Source organism: Erithacus rubecula (assembly GCF_903797595.1).
Source record: "Erithacus rubecula genome assembly, chromosome: 6".
Lineage (NCBI taxonomy): Eukaryota > Metazoa > Chordata > Aves > Passeriformes > Muscicapidae > Erithacus > Erithacus rubecula.
Genome location: NC_136688.1, coordinates 14,700,020 through 14,720,553, shown reverse-complemented (window position 1 = coordinate 14,720,553; position 20,534 = coordinate 14,700,020). Strand labels below are relative to the sequence as shown.

Below are 20,534 nucleotides of genomic sequence, written 5' to 3'. Positions count from 1 at the left end.
AACTGCCCCAGAAATGGTCCTGACTCTTCCCCAACCCTCCCACCTGCCCCCACTCCCCCAGGTAAGTTCAGCTTGGACAAAATCCACATTTTTTATCCCAAATATTTTTTTTTAATCCTACATGCTCCCTTTTCCAATCTCAAAATCCTTTTTTGTGCACCCCAAATATCTTTTTTAGACCCCAAATTCTCCTTTTCCCACCTCAAATTCTCCTTTTCATATCCCAAATCTTTTGTGCATCCCAAACCCCTTTTCCCATCCCAAATCCCCTTTTTTCACCCCGAATCCTTTCCTGTGCAGCCAAAATCCCCTTTTCTTATCCAAAATCCCCCTTTCCCACCCAAAATCTCCTTTTTCAGTCCCAAATCCCCTTTTCCCACCAAAATCCTGACCTCAAATCCTCAATCCCCACCCTAAACCCTCTTTTCCTCCCCCAAATCTCCTTTTCCATCCCAAAATCTCATTTTTCTATCCCAAATCCTTCCCCTTTAACCCCAAATCTCTTTCCATCCCAAATCTCCATCCCAGATCCCTTTTTTGGGGTTCCCAAAATGTTTCTGGGGTTTTTCCCAGCATTGCATCCAGGGTGTCTCTGCAGACATTGCACCTGGAGCTGTCCCCCCTCACCAATAGATCCCAAATCAACCCCAGATGAACCCCAAATATACCCCGCTGTGCCCCCCAGGGCTGGAGTGGTTTTGGGAGGGAGTTTGGGATCATGTGAGTTTGACGCCAAAGTTTGGGCATGGGGGAGGTTTGATCCTAAAGTTTCGGGGAGGTTTAACTCCAAAGTTTGGAGTCTGTGGGGGTTTGATCCTAAAATTTGGGGTCAAGTGTGTTTTACACCTCAGGATTTGGGGTTTGGGGGGAGGTTGACACCAGATTTTGGGGATTTGGGGGGTTTAACCCCAAAGTTTGGGAACTGGGAGGGACAATCCTAGAATTTGAGATTTGGGGGAGGGGGGTGTGACACCCCAGGGTTTGGGTTTTGGGGACTTTTAACCCCAGAATTTGGGGATAAGGGGGCTTAACCTCAACTTTTGGGATCAGAGGGGTTGGACACCCCAAATATTTCAAACCCCAACATTTGGGTATTGGGGATTTTTGACCACAAAATTTGTGGTTTGGGGGTGTTTGATCTCAGGATTTGGGGGATTTTGACACCCCCCCCCCCCGCCAGGTTTAGGGTGGCAGTTGAGATCAAAAAATTCCATAAAAACAGCATCAGGATCCAGAATGGGACTGGGAATGGGAACAGGATTGGGATTGGGAATGGGAACCGGATCGGGAATGGGAATGGATCAGGACTGGGAAAAGGATCGAGATTGCAAATGAGATAGGGATCAGAAACAAGAATGAGATCAGGAATGGGAATGGGATTAGAATTGGGAATGGGAATGGGAATGGGAACAGGAATGGGAATGAAATAGAGATTGGGAAAGGGACTGGGAAAAGAATCAGGAATGGAATTGGGAACGAGATTTGGAATAGGATCAGTATCGGGAATGGGATTGGGAATGGGTTCAGGATTGGGAAGGGGTTCAGGATTGGGAATGGTAATGAGACTAGGAATGAGGGATCAGAAACGGGAATGAGATTGGGATTGGGAATGGAAACAGGATAAGGATTGGGATTGGGAATTGGGAACAGGATTGGGAATGAGAATAGGATTGGGAACAGGAACAGGATTGCAAATGGGAACAAGATTGGAATTGGGAAAGGAAATGGGAACGGGATTGGGAACGGAATTGGGAATGGGAATGGGAAGGAGATAGGGATTGGGCACTAGATAGGGATTTGGAACAGGAATGGGATCAGGATCAGGCACAGGATTGGGAATGGCATCGGGAAGGGGAATGGGAAGAACACTGAGAACAGGAATGGGAATGAGATAGGGACTGGGAACAGGAATGGGATCCAGGATCAGGATGCTAAAGCTGTGACACAAATGCCTTGGCTGGGACATCTCAAATTGAAAAACATAAACAAGGATGGGTGGGAACAACTTTTCCTGGCTGAGAACTGGAATTCCAGAGCCTGGCAGTGTGAGCTGTGCAAGACTATTCAGACTGGAATCATGGGGGCTGGGATCCTCCAGACTGGGACTGCCAAGTGGGTGAAGCCCCTCTAGTATGGGGGGCGATGGTCCAAATATAAGTACGGGGAGGCCTGGCAGATTGACTACATCACACTGCCTCAGACCCGTCAAGGCAAGTGCTATGTGCTGACCATGGTGGAAGCCACCACCGGATAGATGGAGACCTCACGCCACTGCTTGTAACACCATCCTGGGCCTTGAGAAACAAGTCCTTTGAAGGCATGGCACCCCTGAGAGAACTGAGTCTGACAATGGGACCCATTTCAAGAACGGCCTTATCAACGCCTGGGCCAGAGAATATGGCATTCAATGGATGTATCATATCTCTTACCATGTACCAGCTGCCAGGAAAGTTGAAGGGTGTAACGGCCTACTCAAGACTACCCTGAAGGCACTTGGTGTGGGGAACCTTCAAGAATTGGGAAACAAATTTAGCAAAGGCCACCTGGATGGTCAACGCTCGAGGGTCCATCAATCGAGCTGGTCCTGCCCAATCTGAACCCTTGCACACAGTGGATGAAGATAAAGTCCCTGTAGTACACATGAAAGGCATTTTAGGGAAGACTGTTTGGATTAGTCCCACCTTGGGCAAGGACAAACCCATGCATGGCATTGTCTTTGCTCAAGGACCTGGTTACACTTGGTGGGTAATGCAGAAAGATAGAGAAACCCATTGTGTACTGCAGGGGAAACCTAATCTTAATTGAGAACCGAAAGGTTTTCATTGTGCAGATGGTGATAGAATAAGGGGTGGATAATGTGTTGGGTTGATGTGGCCAGAAATGTGTATTCTACCACCATTTGCTGCAGCAGGGTGGAGTAGTGATTTCCTTATCCCCACAGCACATACCATCTGCTAATGGGCCACCTTTAAGACTAGGTGGGGCAATCATCTTTTATCTTTTCCAGAACCCATTCTCCCTCCAGGAAGATATCATCTGCTGATGAGCCATTAAGTCCCACTGCATGACTGATAAAATTACATCAGCCCATTGGGAGATACTCCAGCTAAGGGGAGGAGCCAAGCCTTCCCTACTTAGATAAAAAACTGAGATTTTGAACAGCAAGATTATCCATCTTTCCACTGGATTCCAGAGGAACACTGGACCTTTTCACATCATCTCTGGACCTTCAGAGGACAACTGTACATTCTACAGGAGCACTGCTCCAGCTGAACCACATCTGTCACTGCGGGAGGACTGTAGCCACCATTTAATTGGACTGCAACCAACACCCTGACTGACAGGGTGTCAGGTTGTATACTGACACTGTCAGTGTTTTTGGGATTGTTCTTTGTAATACTGTGTTTCTATTTTAATTTTTCTATTAAAGAACTGTTATTCCTAACTCCCATATCTTTGCCTGAGAGCCCCTTAATTTCAAAATAATAATTGGGAGAGAGAGGGTTTACATTCTCCATTTCAAAGAGAAGTTTCTGCCTTTATTGGCAGGTACCTGTCCTTCAAACCAGGACACACATCCATATCGATGTCCATGTCCATGTCCATATTCATACCCATACCCATGTCCATGTCCATGTCCATGTCTATGGCCACGTTCATGTCCACATCCACATCCATATGCATACCACATCCATATGCATATCCATATCCATATCCATGTCCAGGTCCATATCCATGTCCATATCCATATCCATATCCATATCCATATCCATATCCATATCCATATCCATATCCATATCCATATCCATATCCATATTCCTGTCCCCATCCCGATCATGTCCCCACCGATGTCCCAAAATGTCTTAGTAAAATGGCTTTATTTTTATCCCAATGTTGGGTGAAGAAATGAAGAAAAATGAAAGAAGATAAAGGCCAAAATAAAAGGATTTACTTGTCCATGCTGACTGAGTATGCATGTGCTTGGGTGGGTGGAAAAAAACATTTTTAGAGGCATTTTCACTTCACTGTCTCCACAATCTTGGGCTTTTTTGCCCCAGTCCATCACTGTTTGGCTGTGGAAGATACCGGTGGAACAGAGAAAAGTCGAATCATAGAATGATTTCGGTTGGTAAAGACCTCCAAAACCATCCAGTATTCCTTGATGCTGCCAGATGAAATGATTGGATGCAAAAGGCGACATTTTTTGGGGTGGAAAGTAAAATCTGCTGTCCCAAATAAATTCCTGACATCAGTCTGCATCCCAATGGACTTTTGGCCTGCTGAGTCCAGGTGCCCACGGAGAGCCAAGAAGATGTAAAGACCACCAGCCAGGTGAGTTCCCAACATGGATCACCAGGACCATGGATCACTGAGGTTCTCCCCGACAAGGGTCACTGAGCAGCATCCAACAGAGTCCTCCAGTGGGGATGGAGCTGGAGTAGGCCAGGAAGCTCTTCCTGCACGCGGAGCATCCACAGGGCTTCCCTTACTGGTGACCCCATTGGTGTTGGGTCACAGCAAAGCTCTGGGAGAAGCTCTTCCCACACTGGGGACACTGTTAGAGCCTCTCCCCGGTGTGGATCCGCTGGTGGGTGACGAGGGTGGAGTTTCTCTTAAAGCCATTCCCACAGTCAGGGCAGTGGATGGGCCTCTCTTGTGTGTGAATCTGCTGATGCCTGAGCAGATGGGATCTCTTCTGAAACCTCTTCCCACACTCAGGACACTCATAGGGCTTCTCCCCAGTGTGGATCCTCTGGTGGACAATAAGGTTGCATCTCTGGCTGAAGCTCTTCCCACATTCTAAGCACTTGCAGCGGCATTCCCCAGCGTGCATTGCCTGGTGCATGATCAGGCGAGAACTGTCACGGAAGCTCTTCCCACATTCCCCACACACATAGGGTAGTACCCCAGTGTGGATCATCTGGTGGCGGGTGAGGTTGGAGCTCTTCCTGAACCTCATCCCACATTCCCCACACTCATATGGCCGTTCACCGGTGTGGATCATCTGGTGGTGGATCAAACTGGAGCTCAGGAAGAAGCTCTTCCCACATTCCCCACACACATATGGTTGTACCCCACTGTGGATCCTCTGGTGGTGGGTGAGTTGGGAGCGCATCCTGAAGCCCATCCCACATTCCCCACACTCGTAGAGCCATTCCCCAGTGTGGATCCTTTGGTGGACATTCAGACTATTGCTGCAGCTGAATCCTTTCTCACATTCCCCACACTTGTAGGGCCGTTCCCCAGTGTGGATCCTTTGGTGGACATTCAGACTATTGCTGCAGCTGAATCCTTTCTCACATTCCCCACACTTGTAGGGCCGTTCCCCAGTGTGGATCCTTTGGTGGACATTCAGACTATTGCTGCAGCTGAATCCTTTCTCACATTCCCCACACTTGTAGGGCCGTTCCCCAGTGTGGATCCTCTGGTGGTAGATCAAACTGGAGCTCTGGCTGAAGCTCTTCCCACATTCCCCACACTGGTAGGGCTATTCCCCAGTGTGGATCCTCTGGTGGACGTTCAGGCTGGAGCTGCAGCTGAAGCCCTTCCCACATTCCCCACACTCGTAGGGCCTTTCTCCGGTGTGCACTGTCTGGTGGCGGGTCAGGTCAGAGGTGTCTCTGAATCCCTTCCCACATTCCCCACACTGGTAGGGCTGTTCCCCAGTGTGCACGTCAGGTGCCGGATCAGGTCGTAGGTGTTTCTGAAGCTCTTCCCACATTCCCCACACTTGTATGGATGTTCCCCGGCGTGGATCATCTGGTGGCGGATCAAAGAGAAGCTGCTGCAGAATCTCTTCCCACATTCCCCACACTCATAGGGTTGTTCCCCAGTCTGCACTGTTTGGTGCCTGATCAGATCGGAGGTGTTTCTGAAGCCCTTCCCACATTCCCCACACTCGTAGGGCTGTTCCCCAGTGTGGATCTTCTGGTGCCGAACCAGCTGGAGCTCGTGCAGAAACTCTTCCCACATTCCAAACACTGAAGGGGCTTTTTGCCATCATGAAGCTGCTCATGGACCCTCAGCTCAGAGCTCTGGCCACATCTCTGGCTGCCTGCCCGGCCCAGGTTGGGTCTTTCCTCCTCAGATCCCTATGATCTACGTTTGCAGCCGCTCCTGGTGCGGGATCTCCGTGGCTTTTCCTCCCTGTTGGATTCCTGTGCTGTGGAGTCGCTCCAAACGGCCTCTTCCACGAGGTTCTGCTGCAGGGATTTGACCTCCATGGTCTCTGTCCTCAGCTCCTGGTCTGGGGGAGGAAGGACAAGGAGAGGATGGGATTTGCCTCTGTGCCAGAGGGAAGGGGAAGGAGATGCCAGCAATCCTCCTCAGCAGGACAGAGGGGGAAAGGGGCAGTGACTTCCTCCTCACCTGCCTGGCTGTTCTGGGGCATTTTCTTCTTCCTCAGAGCCTTTTCCTCCATCTGGATAAGACTTGGGAATGGAAAATCTTGGTTTGGGGCAAAAACGACATGAGTGATATGGCTTTGAAGGTCCTGCTGTCTGAGTGCATCTCTAGAAATGCCCAGGTTGTCTAGAGTCCATAAAAACCTCCAAAAATCACTAAGGAGCCCAAAAACACTCTCCCAGGAGATCCCTGTTCGCACTGTTTTCACTTTGGGGTTATGGAGGTCCCTGTTCTCAGAGCTGCTGGGGGCCCATGGCTCCTGGGGATTCCCCCTCTCCTGGCTCTTGCTCAGGCACGCTGAGGGAGTTTTGTGGGTCCCAAGGCTCATCCTGTCCTGACTCGGCTCCTCCCACTCCAGGCACTCAGGCCTTCCCTCGCTACCCGCCAACCCTTCCAGGCTCAGGGGGCCCGGACCCCACTCATCTCCCGGCTCCATCTCCCCTCCAGGCTGCCGGGGGTCCCCCAGCTCTGCTGTCGCCCCTCTCCCCACGCCGGGGCTCCCGCCTTTCATCCCCGCCTCTCCCAGAGATCCCCAAAACCGATGTCCCGCCCAGCCGGGATTGGGCCATCGCCATGTGGGCCCCTTCAAATTCCCCCAAGGAGCATTTACGGCTCAGCTTTGGATTCCTGCAAGAGCCAGAAACATCCCCTCCTCACATCAATAAAACAATACCTCTCCCAGGGACACCCAAATATATTTGGGACTCGATTCCCCAATCTGCGAGGCACAAACACCAACCCCCATCCCCCAAGAATCCGAAACCCAACCAGCCGTGCCGGAGCTGCCGCGATAGCCCTGGGCCGAGCTTCCCCTCCGCGCTCACCCACAGGATGCAGGAATGCGATGCTGCCGGGGCCAGCGGAGCTGCGGGCTCAGCGGGCTCGCCCTGCAGCACTGTGATTCTCCGTCTGCGCCTGCTGCTCCTCTCCCTGTTCCTCCCCTTCCTCTCTCCTCCTCTTCCTCCCTCTGCTCCCCCGCTCGCATCCCAGACCCCCCTTTGCCACCCCCTGTGCCCCACGGCCGCCGCAGCAGCGGCTGTTGGGGAGGGGGCAGCACCCCCTGAGCCTGCAGGGGAGACAGAGCAACTGAGAGTTAGGAATCGAGCATCGAGAAATGCTTTGACTTGAAGGGGGCTGACAAAACCCTATGTTTGCTAGAATTTATGGTGCTTACAAGAACAGGGGGAGAGCAAGGTTGCAGGATAAGATAAATAGTTGGAGTGGGCAAACAGGATGCAAGGATAGAGGCACCACAGGATAAGGGGTATTCTCCAGATCCCTGAACCCAGGAAAACTGATATTAAAGTCCAGAAGATGGGCAAATGAGTAAAAAGAATACGTGCAAGGAGACAAGATGAAAAGTTCAACTGAGAGGAAGACTGTTTACTTTTTCCCAAGGAGCAGTGTGCAGCCGAAAAAGGTGTGTAGCTAATTTTAATATGAATCGGGGACAGACAATGAATATGTATTAGGTTTATTGTACAATCCTAGTTCGTAAAGAATAAAAAGAGAGGTGCAGGTCGCCAAAGGTGTGTGTGTTTTTGGAGGAGCTATCCCCCTCAGTGCTGAATAAATACATTCCTACTCTTATACCTTATTTTGTGAGGTATAGAGAGTTTTTTCCGTGCTTCACAGGGTTGGGCAGGGGGCTCGGGGCCCCCCAGTGCAGATCCGTCCGTGCTGTCCCCCTTCCCCCGAGCCCCAGTTCCGCTCCCGGGATGTGAGGGAGTGGCGCAGGTGGGGTGGGAGTGGGGAGCTCTGGGCGCTGCGGCTCTACCACTGCTACAAACACATGTTATGGGATTGGCTTCTCCTGAATATTCAGGAGAATATTCTGTATGTGTAGTGTTAAAATTGTTTTTCAAATATAGTATTCTTTTAAAAAAGCATAGGCTAATGAAGTGTCTTTGTAATAAATAAACTACCTGCTTGTTAAAAAAGAGGTTCACTTTCCTAGTAAATTTAAAAATGTTTAATAAGAGACAATAAGAGACAAAAGCAAAAGATTATAAAGGCCGGGTGCATGACATTCAGCCAAGAGGACACACTAACTCAGAAAACACTTCTATAAATGCATCAACCTGTTGCATATTCATAGGCCTTCCTGCATTATTCAAAATCATGGCCTCTTAAGGGATCTTAGCATCTTCCTCTCCTCTCGGCTTGACTTGCACAGCTGAGGTGGACGTGACAGAATGAACACAGAACAGCTTAGACTGGTTTTCTGCTCGGCAGAGTGTTGGGACTGGGATATTTGATAGGTACTGATGACTGAACCTGAGCTGCATCATGTGATCTTGGCTTTGCAATAGCTGGGAGGAAAGTGGGGCCAAAAGTGGCCACCCCCGGGCTCTGAGGAAAGCGGCAGCAGGCGACTTGGGCTGGGCGCTCGAGGGCTTCTCTGCCCCAGAGAGCCACCAGCCCCCGGAACAGTACTCCATTCTTTTCACCATCAGGCCCTATTGGGATTTTTTTTCTTCCCTAAGATTTTTTTTTTTTTTTCGGTTGCCTCCCTTCGCTCTGCCTGCGCAGCCCCGGCCCCGCTGCCCCCAGAGCCCGGTCCGAAGTGACCGGCTCGGCCCGAGTTCCCCCACCTGCCGCGGCAGCGCAGGGCTGGGCGCCCTTGGCGGCTTTCGGCTTTGGCTCTGCGCTCTGAGGGGAGGAAATTTTGTGTTTCTGCTGCGGGGCGTTTTATTTTTCGGCGTGGCAGGTGGAGCTGCGGCTATGGGCAGGAGTCTTAGGCGAGAGTGTGGTAGTTGTTAATCTCCCTTTTCCGCCACCGCCAGGCGGCTCTTTCTTTTTGATTTCTGTTGTTCCTTCTGTTTTCCCCTCGCTGCCCTCGCTGCCCCTCAGGCTCCCTCAGGCTCGGCGGTGGCACGGGGCAGCATGGGAAGGGCTTTTCCCACAGGCGGCATCCGAGCGTGAGGGCCCCGGGCGGCGGCGGGAGAGGAGGAGGCTGCGCTGGGCGAGCAGCGGGGCTGGGCACGGTGCGGCCGGGCACGGGCTGCGGACGATGGCGGTGTGGTGAACAGTTTCGGACAGTTAAAGAGTTACAATTGTTAATTGCCTCTTTTAGATTACGGTTCTTGCTTGTTGTCTGTTTTGTGTGGCTCTGGTTTCATCTCCGATCGCTAACTAATGTATTTCCTTCCCCAGTTAAGTGTAAAATCTCTAATTTACCCTCAAACCCAGTTTATAGTGTTTCCTTACCCAGTTACTTCCTACTTCCGCCCTTTCACCTACCTCATTTCCGGCCCTGCTGCGCCTGTCCATCAAGATAGCAACGCCTGGTATGCAAATTTGTCACGACTCCCAAGCACCATTGCTGCTGAAAATTCCTGCTTGGAGCAAAACCCCCCAAGAACAGTGAGCTCAAACCAAAATCAAACCTCTAGACTATACTGATCAACGAGCCATGTCATCAGTCATTGTGAACCATCTCTGTCTCCACAGCCACCTATTCACAGTTACTTTAAGAGCAACCGACGGTCATAACCCCCTAAACCAACGAGCCACTCTGTGAGTTCTGGATGTGCCCGTGAAGTTGGAACTCCCATTCCTGCCCTTGGACAGGACTGCACGGGAACCTCCTTTCTGTGTTGGACGGACAGCAGCAGGTGTTGGGCCTCCCTACGACCCCCATTAATAAAAAGAGCTGCTATTTAATAAAGGCCTTGGCCCATGCCTATTCACTTCAGCTTGGGGGCTCGTAGGCCACGCCCAGAAGAGGGCGTCGGAGGGGAAGGCGCCTCCCCGAAGAGGCCCTCTGGGTCAGCTGGCCACCCTGGACCCGGAACAGTGCGGGATTGGGACAACGCGGAAAGAGCTGGTAAGAAGAACGGCGGCGGGCACGGGAGGCGAGCGAGTGTGGTGTGAATGAGACGGGGGCTGGCAGCTCAGACCCCCGAAGCGAGTGTGGACCCCTGAGTACCGCGGTTCTGGACTCCCGCGAGGGGGCCGGCCGGGAAAAGGGGGAAGCGAGTGAGGTCTACCAAGGCCTGAAGGTTGAAAGAGGCGCCTCCTGGGGTAGTAGCCCCTCCCCTAGATCTCTGGGTGTGCGGAGGGCTAGGGTTGCTAGTGTGTGTGGCACGCGGTGGTGGTTAGACTGGGGTGAGCGACGCGAACCCTGGTAGGTCTAACTTTAAGGGGGGTGTAGGGAGGGGCAGCCGGCGCCCCGCTGGGACCGAGTCTCCAGGGACAAGGATTTAGGAAGGGGTATCCGGGCCCCGCTGGGACCTAATCCAACTCCCACCAATAGCTGGGAAGAGTAGAGGGAGGGGGTGACCGGGGCCCCACTGGAGACCGGCTCTGTCCCAGTTCTTGTCAGGAGTGTGGGGAGGGGTCTAGGACAACCCCGTTAGAGACCCAACTCCTGTGTGGTTAAGTCATAGTCCGACTGTTTTGAAAGGACTGGCAGCCCGACTGTTTTGAAAGGGCTGCAGAGTGAGTGTAGTGGGAAGTGGCAGTCCGACTGTTTTGGAAGAGCTGCGGAGTGAGTGTAGTGGGGAGTGGCAGTCTGTTTTAAAAGGGCTGCGGAGTAAGTGAGGTAGCTGTCGACTGACTTCCCTTTATCAGTTCTATTGCCCGTCAGTAATTTTCCTTTTGAGTAGGGGCACCTTATAACTCTCTGTAGAAAAGGAATTTATATTCTGATTTAGAAAGGGCCAAATTATTTTTTCTTTTGTTAAAAGTTGTGTGTTGTGTTGCCTGTCATTAAATTTCCGTCTGAGTAGAGACACCTTAGGATTTCTTTTAGGCCTAATTGGAACCACAGCCATGGGGGCTTGCATGAGTAAAGGCAGCGATAGCGCTAAAAAAGAAAAAGAAAAGGGAAAGAACATTCCCCCTGACAGTCCCCTGGCAATAATGCTAAATCAATGGGACACCCGGGAGGCCACAAAGAATCTAGATCAAATTAAAATGATCCACTATTGTGTAAAAGTATGGCCTGAGTTAAATCTACCGGGACAGTGGCCTTGGTATGGAACCCAAGACCCATGGATGTGTTCCCTATTAAATCAGTATTGAAGAACTTGGGAGAGCTCTAATATTGAGCAGCTTCAGTATGCAGGTTGTTGGGAAACTGACACCTTAAACAAAGAACCTGTAAGAATATGCAAAGTACAAGAGCAAAAAAGAAAAGAGCAGGAAAGGGAAAAAATTAAAAACTGGGATCCCCTTGATAACCTACCTCCTCCCCCTCCCCCTGCTCCTCTTAATCCTCTACCAAGCTCCTTATTTCCACCGTTACCGAGCTCCTTGCCTCCGCCATTAACATTTACCCATTCATCTTCACTTGAACTCTCAATACCCCTTCATCCCAAATCTTCTGAGACTTGTCCTTCTCTACCACCTCCACCTAACACCCCAGTTTCAAGTCAAAACCACGCCTTCACCCTCGACCTTACCTTTGCCGCTACCTCCTCCACCTTCCCTAACCCCTACTGGTAGTTTGGTCCCTGCACCTCCACCAATAGCAGTCCCCTCACCCCCTTCCAGTTGGGAGTTAAACCTGTCCCCAACAGATAGTAATGTATCCTGCAAATAGCGACACCTAAAGCCAGAGTTTTCTCCTTCTGCACACTCTCTGATGTGTGTGTTGGCTGTATGTGATAAAGAGAGTCGAGTAACCTGAAGCATAAATCCAGCTGTCACAATAAAATTACACTTGGAAAGTGTCTCCTGTTTAATGTAGGATTTTGAAAAATACATAACACAGATTCAGCGTTGCAGTGCATTAAAAAAATTACAGTGCTTAGAGTAGCAAACAATTTCATTTCCATAATGTGGAAGGGGGGGAAAGGCAATGGGACTAATTTTTATTTTAAATTAGAACTATGCCACTCAATGCTCAAATCACATTAAAGCAATGATTACTGGACTTCAAAAAGAGCATTTTGCTGAAAGCACCTTAAAACAGAATTTGCACAAGTTTAATTTCCAGTATGTCCAGTGGACAATTACAAACAGGTAGACTTGTTATATATCATGTGCACATGAATGTTTATCTCATGTATAAAAGGCTCCTCACATATATTTGTAATCTAAGAGCTCAACTTAGCCCTTCTAAATATTATTTTCTTTGGAGGGTGAGAAAGAACAACAGTGAAATGTTCACAATAGCTTTTCTGGTTTTTTTTCATACTCCTTCCTGGTTAATCTGGAAGAGGGGGTGGTCAGTGTTCACTGTGTTCTGGTTTTGTTCAATTTATTGTCCAGATGAATTGTTATGGTTGTTAAAACCAAACCTGCTAATTAAAAGAGATCCACATACATCTCCCACTATGCAGATCTGGGTGCTGGTGAAGCAGCTGGTAAGAGCCCCTTGCTCATCACATCTAGGTTCTCCCATAGGTTTGGCTGTAGGCAGGTTCTGATTGCAATGCAGAAATCACAGTCTTGACTTCATTGGAGCATGTGTACTTACATACTTTTTCAAGCTAGGACTTTTGTGTTGTGATTGTCAATCAGGCACAATTTTTACAAATCCCACATAAAACTCCCTTTTGAATTTAATTAGCAATCTTGTAGTTCTCAACTATATGGAAAATGATGGGGAAGAAAGAAGCTCTTAAACTTTCCTGTTTATTTTTTTCAACAGTGTCACAAACAATTATAAGGCCAAAATACACAATATTAAATAGACAATCTAAAGTTGCTGGTATTCAGTGAGAAAGACTGAGGTATACAAAACATTTTTAAAATTGTGCGGAAATTTGCAATAGTTTTGAAAAGGTGCTTTTCCATTTTCAGCTAGTGGTTAATTGTCCAAGTGATCTTCCTGCATACCAGTCACTGTGTAATTGTGACCAACTGAACACAATGTATTTAACACCTACTGGTTCTTCAGAACACTTGAGTTTTTTAAACATCACATTTATTCTAACAGCAGTAATGTAGTAAAATAAGACTATATCCAAAACAACTCATGACTTTCATTTGATACATCATTTTTACTGTTAAGTATGGAAAATTGGGATTTTCTTTTAGTTTACTTTGGATGTGACAAATGAAAAGGACATTTCAGAAATTGTCAGACTTATCCCAGAGAAAACAAGGTGTAGAACAAAAAAGAATAGCAGTGCCAAGTATTTTTATCTTTTTCCACAATGTATTGGCAATTGATAGAAGCACACAAAGATAATGTAATTACATAACTTCTAAAACAGAATTTTAAAGTTACAAAACTCAGCTTTTGGCTGAGCACTTCCCTGAGTCTTCATTTTTAAAAAATCATGTTAAGACATCATGTGCATAGAATCTGTTACAGAGGTCTCAATTAAAAAAGGCTGTATGCAAAAGTTAGATACTTCTGTTCTTTAAATGCATAAGCAACAACTGCTAAGGAAGCAGTTTCATTCTTCAGAATCTGGTATTTTTCTTAAGGAGAAAAGCAAACTTCGGATACTTTTGCATTAAGACTATGATAATTTGAAATTGCATCATCACATGATTTGTGCTTTGTGAACAAATCTAATGGGGAAGTTTTTAGGACAGGACCAAAGCAACAAACTTTGGGACTTCTACATAATTAAAAAAACTTTGGTATTTATAGCATTTTGTGAGAAAATAGAAGGCACAAATGTGCATCAAAACTATATGATTTTGTATTTTAATCTACTTACATTGTTTTCATCAGCACATCAGACTTAAAGATGTGTTTTAGTAACAGTAATTAGTTAGCTGTCTTCTGTTTGACCTAAATGCAAGGCTGTTTGAGATGGAAGGCATCACTGATAAAGGCACATTCAACAACATATGAACTGCTGTCCATCCACTAAAAGTTCACCATTCCAGCTCAACGGGATAGTCTCCAGTGAGACACGCGGTGCAATGACCAAGCTTTCCCATAAGTGACTTGCGGGTTTTAGGGTTGTTTTCTTGTCTTGCTTTGATGCTTTCTTGCACAGACGATACCAGCCCTTCCACAGAAAGATAGACAACACTGTCTGCTCCTAGAAGAAATAAAGGAAACATCAGAAGTGGTCATAAAAATAATTCTGGAACAAATTATCCCTAGGTATGGATTGGTTAACAATATTGATTCTGATAGAGGCCCACACTTTACCTCCCGAATACTACACCAAATTACCGAAGCCCTGGGGATTAAATGGAGATTGCATACTCCGTGGCACCCCCAAAGCTCCAGAAGAGTGGAGAGAATGAATAAAACCCTAAAAAATGTGTTAACAAAATTGAGGCAACACAAATGAATTGGCTCAAGTGTTTGCCCCTTGCCTTATTACGTATTAGAACAAGGCTGCGTGCTGACTTAGGGGTCTCCTCCTATGAAATTATGTTTGGTCTCCCCTTCTTAATTGCCCCCTTCAGTTCAGCAAACTACTTGGAGGGAGAGGCTGCAACCCGAGAGTACTTCAGAGTTGTTGGAAAAACTACAGAGTCTCTTAAAAAGAGAGCCTATCTACCTCAAACCTCCCCGCTTGACTCAAATGCCCACCAAATTAGCCCAGGGGATTGGGTTCTTGTTAAATCCTGGACTTAACACTTCTTTATCTCCTAGATACGAAGGCCTTCCAAGTCCTACTCACTACACACTGCTATGCGAACACAAGAAAGAGGTTGGACCCACATTTCCAGAATAAAAGGACGTGTTCCACCTCCCACTGGTGAATCAAATCCCGTGATATCTCACCCAAAAACACCTGAATGGACTGTGGCTAAGAGCCCTACGGGTCTCCGACTTGATTTTAAAAGGAAAGCAAAAGACAGTTAAAACAGTTCAAACAGTTACTGCTGTTAGTAAAAGGTTCAGAGGCAACTTTGTATAAGGTTAAATCCCTGCTAGTTTAACTACTTGTTGTTGTAACCGTAAAGTTAAAAAGTAACATTGTAAAACGACAAGTTTTGTACCAGTTTAGCACAATTCATGTTGCAAGTTCATACATTCTTCTCCAAGTTTAAATAGTACCTAGTCTTCTACCACCGAATTAAACCCCCAGTTACAATACAGGACTGGTTCTCCTGCAGAGCATCCCCCAGAAGCCATTAATTGAATAAGCCTGGGAAAAAGAAATGGAGAGACTCTGGGAAGCGGTTGCTTTACCCAAAGGGATCCCCACCCCCAGGAGGCAAGACCGGGTGAGACCCAGAGGGGTTCATACCGGACTCTTGGGAGGAATTTTAGTGGCTCTGCTTGCAAGCAATCTCGCGAGGAGCGAAGAAATGCAGTGCACTAAGTGCTACCACCCACTTTATGATGGAGAAACTTTGGGGTCTCTAATCAGAGTCCATACTAACATCAATCCCAGTTGTTTTAACAACTCCCAAATAACCACCTGTCAAGAGAGTGGAAAGACTTATTGGATTGCTAAAAACACTGCGACTTATCGCCAGCGCTTACTTGGGGAGTGCCCTGCAGGAGAAGCCTGGTTTTGTTTTGAACATAATGGAAACCAAAGAGAACCAATAGATTTAATTAAGGAAAAACAATTGGTAGTAGCTACTAAAAAAGAAAATGAATTGGAAATGTCCTTGGGAAAAAAATTTGTTCATAGATTTGGTCGAAAGAATTAGTAAAGAGTTAAATATAATTAATTGTTTGGTATGCGGAAAGACACAAATGTCAGAAATTTGGCCTTGGGAAGGAATTAGCTTGAAGCCCTTAGAAATCTTGAAATGGAAACAAATTAAGCAAGCACCCCAAATTCAGGGACAGAGGCAAAAGAAGGAACGATGGAATTTAAAATATAAGATAATTGGAGAAGAATGTATAAAAAGAGCAGGAAACCCATACAAAACATTTGTAGGAACCATGGCATGCAAAAGATACCTAACTACAAAAAATTCAATTATAAGGTTGATCCCTAAAGAGCCTAACAAATATTGGTCTGTGAACAAAAAGGAAAAAGGATGTATTTATCATGAAGGGTATAATTTGTATGAATGCGCTGAAAAGCAAATAAATTCCTTCTGGGAAATAAAAGAATTATCCAAATATTGGGAATGCCCAACAGAAACAAATGAAATCAATACCAAAAACTAAGGAAATTCTATTCCCAAGAAACTCAAATTTCAAATTGATGCGGGCTAAGCCTGATCAAAAGAAAACAGGGGGGAATTGTGGTGAACAGTTTCGGACAGTTAAAGAGTTACAATTGTTAATTGCCTCTTTTAAATTACGGTTCTTGCTTGTTGTCTGTTTTGTGTAGCTCTGGTTTCATCTCCGATCACTAACTAATGTATTTCCTTCCCCAGTTAAGTGTAAAATCTCTAATTTACCCTCAAACCCAGTTTATAGTGTTCCCTTACCCAGTTACTTCCTACTTCCGCTCTTTCACCTACCTCATTTCCGGCCCTGCTGCTGCCTGTCCATCAAGATACCAACGCCTGGTATGCAAATTTGTCACGACTCCCAAGCACCATTGCTGCTGCTCAAACAAAAATCAAACCTCTAGACTATACTGATCAATGAGCCATGTCATCAGTCATTGTGAACCATCTCTGTCTCCACAGCCACCTATTCACAGTTACTTTAAGAGCAACCGACGGTCGTAACCCCCTAAACCAACGAGCCACTCTGTGAGTTCTGGACGTGCCCGTGAGGTTGGAACTCCCATTCCTGCCCTCGGACAGGACTGCACGGGAACCTCCTTTCTGTGTTGGACGAACAGCAGCAGCAGGTGTTGGGCCTCCCTACGACCCCCATTAATAAAAAGAGCTGCTATTTAATAAAGGCCTTGGCCCATGCTTATTCACTTCAGGTGGGAGAGGAGTCTGCGCTGGGCGAGCAGCGGGGCCGGGCACGGTGCGGCTGGGCACGGGCTGCGGGCAATGGCGGGGCCCTGCCCGGTGTCCCTCTGCCAAGGAGATTTCTGTGCGGGTCGCTTGGAGTTTTGTTTGATGGCACTTTTCCCATGCCTCCCCCTCTGCTTCTTCAGCCCGGGCGAGCAGGAGCACAGCGGGGCGAGGGAGCGATGCAGAAATGGAGGTGGCAGGCGGGGCAGGGGCACGGCGGGTTCAGAGTCCCGCACACTGGGTTTAGGGTCTCACAGTGCTGCCCGTGCAGAGACGGGGCAGGAGCTCCAGTGGCTCCTAAAGACTCCCTCCTTCCCTTGCCGGGAGCAGTGGGGCGTGCTGAGGGTGACTGAGAGGGGAGGAAGATTAAAGGCCCTTGTGATGTCGCCGTTTTCATAAGTACATATTATATTACTGGCTTTTCGCAAGTATTAAAATTAATGCTATGTGTATAATGTTGGAAAACTTTGCTGTATGAATATAGTTTCGTTTAGTTCTGCTATTACCAAAACTTTGAAATAGTAATGTGATAAATATCTATATTTCTTGGACTATAGCATGGTGATGTAAAAAGCTTTTGCTCACATAACTAACTCAGAGAATGGTAAAAACAGAAGATATTCAGGAAATTCTTCACATTCTTGGATTATCCTGTCTGGATGAACACAGGGCTGATGAACACCAGAACTCCAGGGAAGAAATTTATTGATCTCTGTTATCTGGGAATGCGCTGACAAGAAAGAGCATGAGCCACAAAAAAAAAAAAAAAAAAAAAAACAAAAAAAAAAACAAACTTGATTTACGGGTTGAATAATGCGTGAAAGTCTATGAATATGCAAAGTGTTGATGCATTTAAAAAATATTTTCTGAGTTAGTGTATGCTCTTGGCTGAATGTCAATCACCTGACCTTTATAACCTTTTGATTTATTGTTTGCCTCTTACTGTCTTTTATTAAATGTTTTGAAATTTACTAGGAAAGTGAATCTTGCTTTTCACACCATGGAGTACATGTGACTGCTCCTGACCTCTCTTTGGCAGCCCAGAGTCTTCTAGGATGTGACCACGGAGTGCCTGTCACTGCCAGGGACCTCCTGGCTCCTTAGAAGCCCCAGAGAGCCCTGCAATGTCACCGTGGAAGCCCTGTGAGTGCAGGTGAGCTCATGGCTCTTTAAAAACCTGTCTCCCTCTGGGATGTGAGGATGGAGGCCTTGGGAGGGCTTTTGACCTGAGTGCTCTTTAGTAGTTCATAGAAACCTGGGATGTCACCATGGAGCCCTTGTCAGTGCCAGTGACATCAGAGTTCTTTGGCAGGGTGGAGACACGAGGGATGGCAGCTGCTGTCACTGCCTGTGACCTCCGTGTTCCTTAGGAGCGTGGCAACCACTGGCATGTCACAATGGAACCCTTCTGAGTGCCTGTGGCAAAGCACTTCTTTAGCAGCCTGGAGCCCCCTGGGATGTCCCTGTGGAATTCCTGTAACAGTGTGTGACCTCATGGCTCTTTTGCAGCCTTTGACACCCCTGGAATGTCACCCTAGAGTCCCTATGAGTGCCTGTGACATCACAGCTGCTTAGTAACCTGGAGACACTTGTGATGTTGCCATTGAGACCCTGTGACAGCCTGTGAGGTCAGTGTGGTTTGGCAAATGAAAGACTGCTGCAATGTCACCATGGAGCCCTTGGGATTGCACATGACCTCAGTGTTCTTTAGGATCATAGAGACCACTGGGATGTAACCACGGAACCTTGGTGAGTGCCTGTGCCAAATGTGCTCCTTGGCATGTAGAGACACATCTGTTGTCCTCTGGTGAGTGCTTGGGACCTCACAAGTCTTTGGAAGCTGAAAGAGGTCTGGCATGTCACCATGGAGTCACTGGCCTCATGTGACCTCAGTGCTCTTTAGCAGCCCAGAGAGATTTGAGATGTCACCATGGGCACTCTGTGCCTGTTTGTGATCTGTCTCCTTTTGAACAGGCTGGAGACAGCTCTGATGCCACCATGGACTGCAGTGGGTGCTGGTGGTTCAGGGAGGTGAGGGCAGGGGAAGGAACATGTGGCAGGTCTCGCTGGGAGCCACTCTGGCACTCAGTCAGCAGGGACAGCACCAGAGCCCAGGCCTGGGAAACTCTTGTGTCCCCTGCAGGACAAGTCTGATCACAGGAAGCAGGTGTGCCCTCTGCTGGGATGGGAGACCCTGTTGTCCCACTGGAACAGGGGACCAGGTGTACCCCGTGTCCCCAGCATGCCAGGTATGGTCATGGAAGGCCAGCTCTACCCACTGGGCTCTCACACATGATCTGCCTGTTGCCAGCATGGGAGGCCTTCCCTTCTCACCCAGGAGGCCAGGTGTGCTCACCAAAATGATCAGAGTAGTGGTATGAATGGCCAGAATGCCAACAGGAGATCAGCCCACTGCTGAGTGTGCACCAGGCTCAGCAGGGTCTTCTTTCCCCCCCTGATTCTGCCAAGCCTCTTCTCTTGGCTGTGGTTTCACTGGATAGGAGGTAGAGACTGTGGGAATCTTGTTCATCCATTCATGCACATTACTAATGATGAGGTATTTGGCTATTTAGCTGTCTTGGTTTAGGGCAAATTTGGAAGAAAAAATTCAAAGGGTCCCATCCCCCACCCTGGAAGCAAACCCAAGCGACTCTTTCCCCAACCAGTTCAGGAAGAAATTTCCTCGGAGAGAAGTGGAAAAAACTTTTTTATTCAACAGGCAAAGCACTGCCCAGCACAAAAAAAAAAATTAACTATATTAAACAACAAAACCTCTGTCTGCTCTGAAGAGGTGACAAATTCAGAAAGTCTCTCTCCTGTGGGTGGTAGCTCAGCTGAGTCTTTTCTCAGTCCCTCCAGTGCTGGAAAATGCCGCTGCCCAGGCCAGGTGCTGGTGGGCCACAGGTGCAGGACACAATGGCCAGAGCTGCACTCACTTTGCCACTGCGGTCCTGTGCCTAAAGTGGGTCACACAGCAGGAACAGGAGTCTTGGATGTGGCTCAAGCTATGGCTCCATGGCCTTTTGGCTATGACCAAAGATTGCCAGATTGCATTTGAAGGAGGCGAGGAGGAGGGGTAGGTCTTTTGCATAGGATAAAAAGGATGTATTAGTTTGGGGAATCCGGAGGGCACAAGACAAAAATGGTGAAGGTGCAATGACTTAAATATGGGGGAGGTTCAAGGGGAAGATACAATTTATTAGGAAATTGGAGAAATTCTGAAGAGGGTTATAGGGCAGGGTTAACAATGGCATTGTCCAATGACAGAGTGTGAGAGTCCGTCCGAGCCTCTTGTCTGTTTCTGCCCAACAATCCTCGCCTGAGACCTGCGCTGGCCAGGGATGGGAGGAACACCAAGTGACTCTTACTCAGGT

The 20,534-nt window shown here is 47.8% G+C and overlaps 1 long non-coding RNA gene across 1 annotated transcript; it reads left to right on the top strand.

The window, feature by feature from the left end:
• Positions 1–8,320: 8,320 nt before the first annotated feature.
• On the top strand, positions 8,321–19,779 carry LOC306804032. The gene is made up of 4 exons (XR_013774791.1): positions 8,321–8,592; positions 9,259–9,392; positions 18,136–18,313; positions 18,670–19,779. It is a non-coding gene; the product is annotated as an uncharacterized lncRNA (long non-coding RNA).
• The last annotated feature ends 755 nt before the right edge of the window (positions 19,780–20,534 follow it).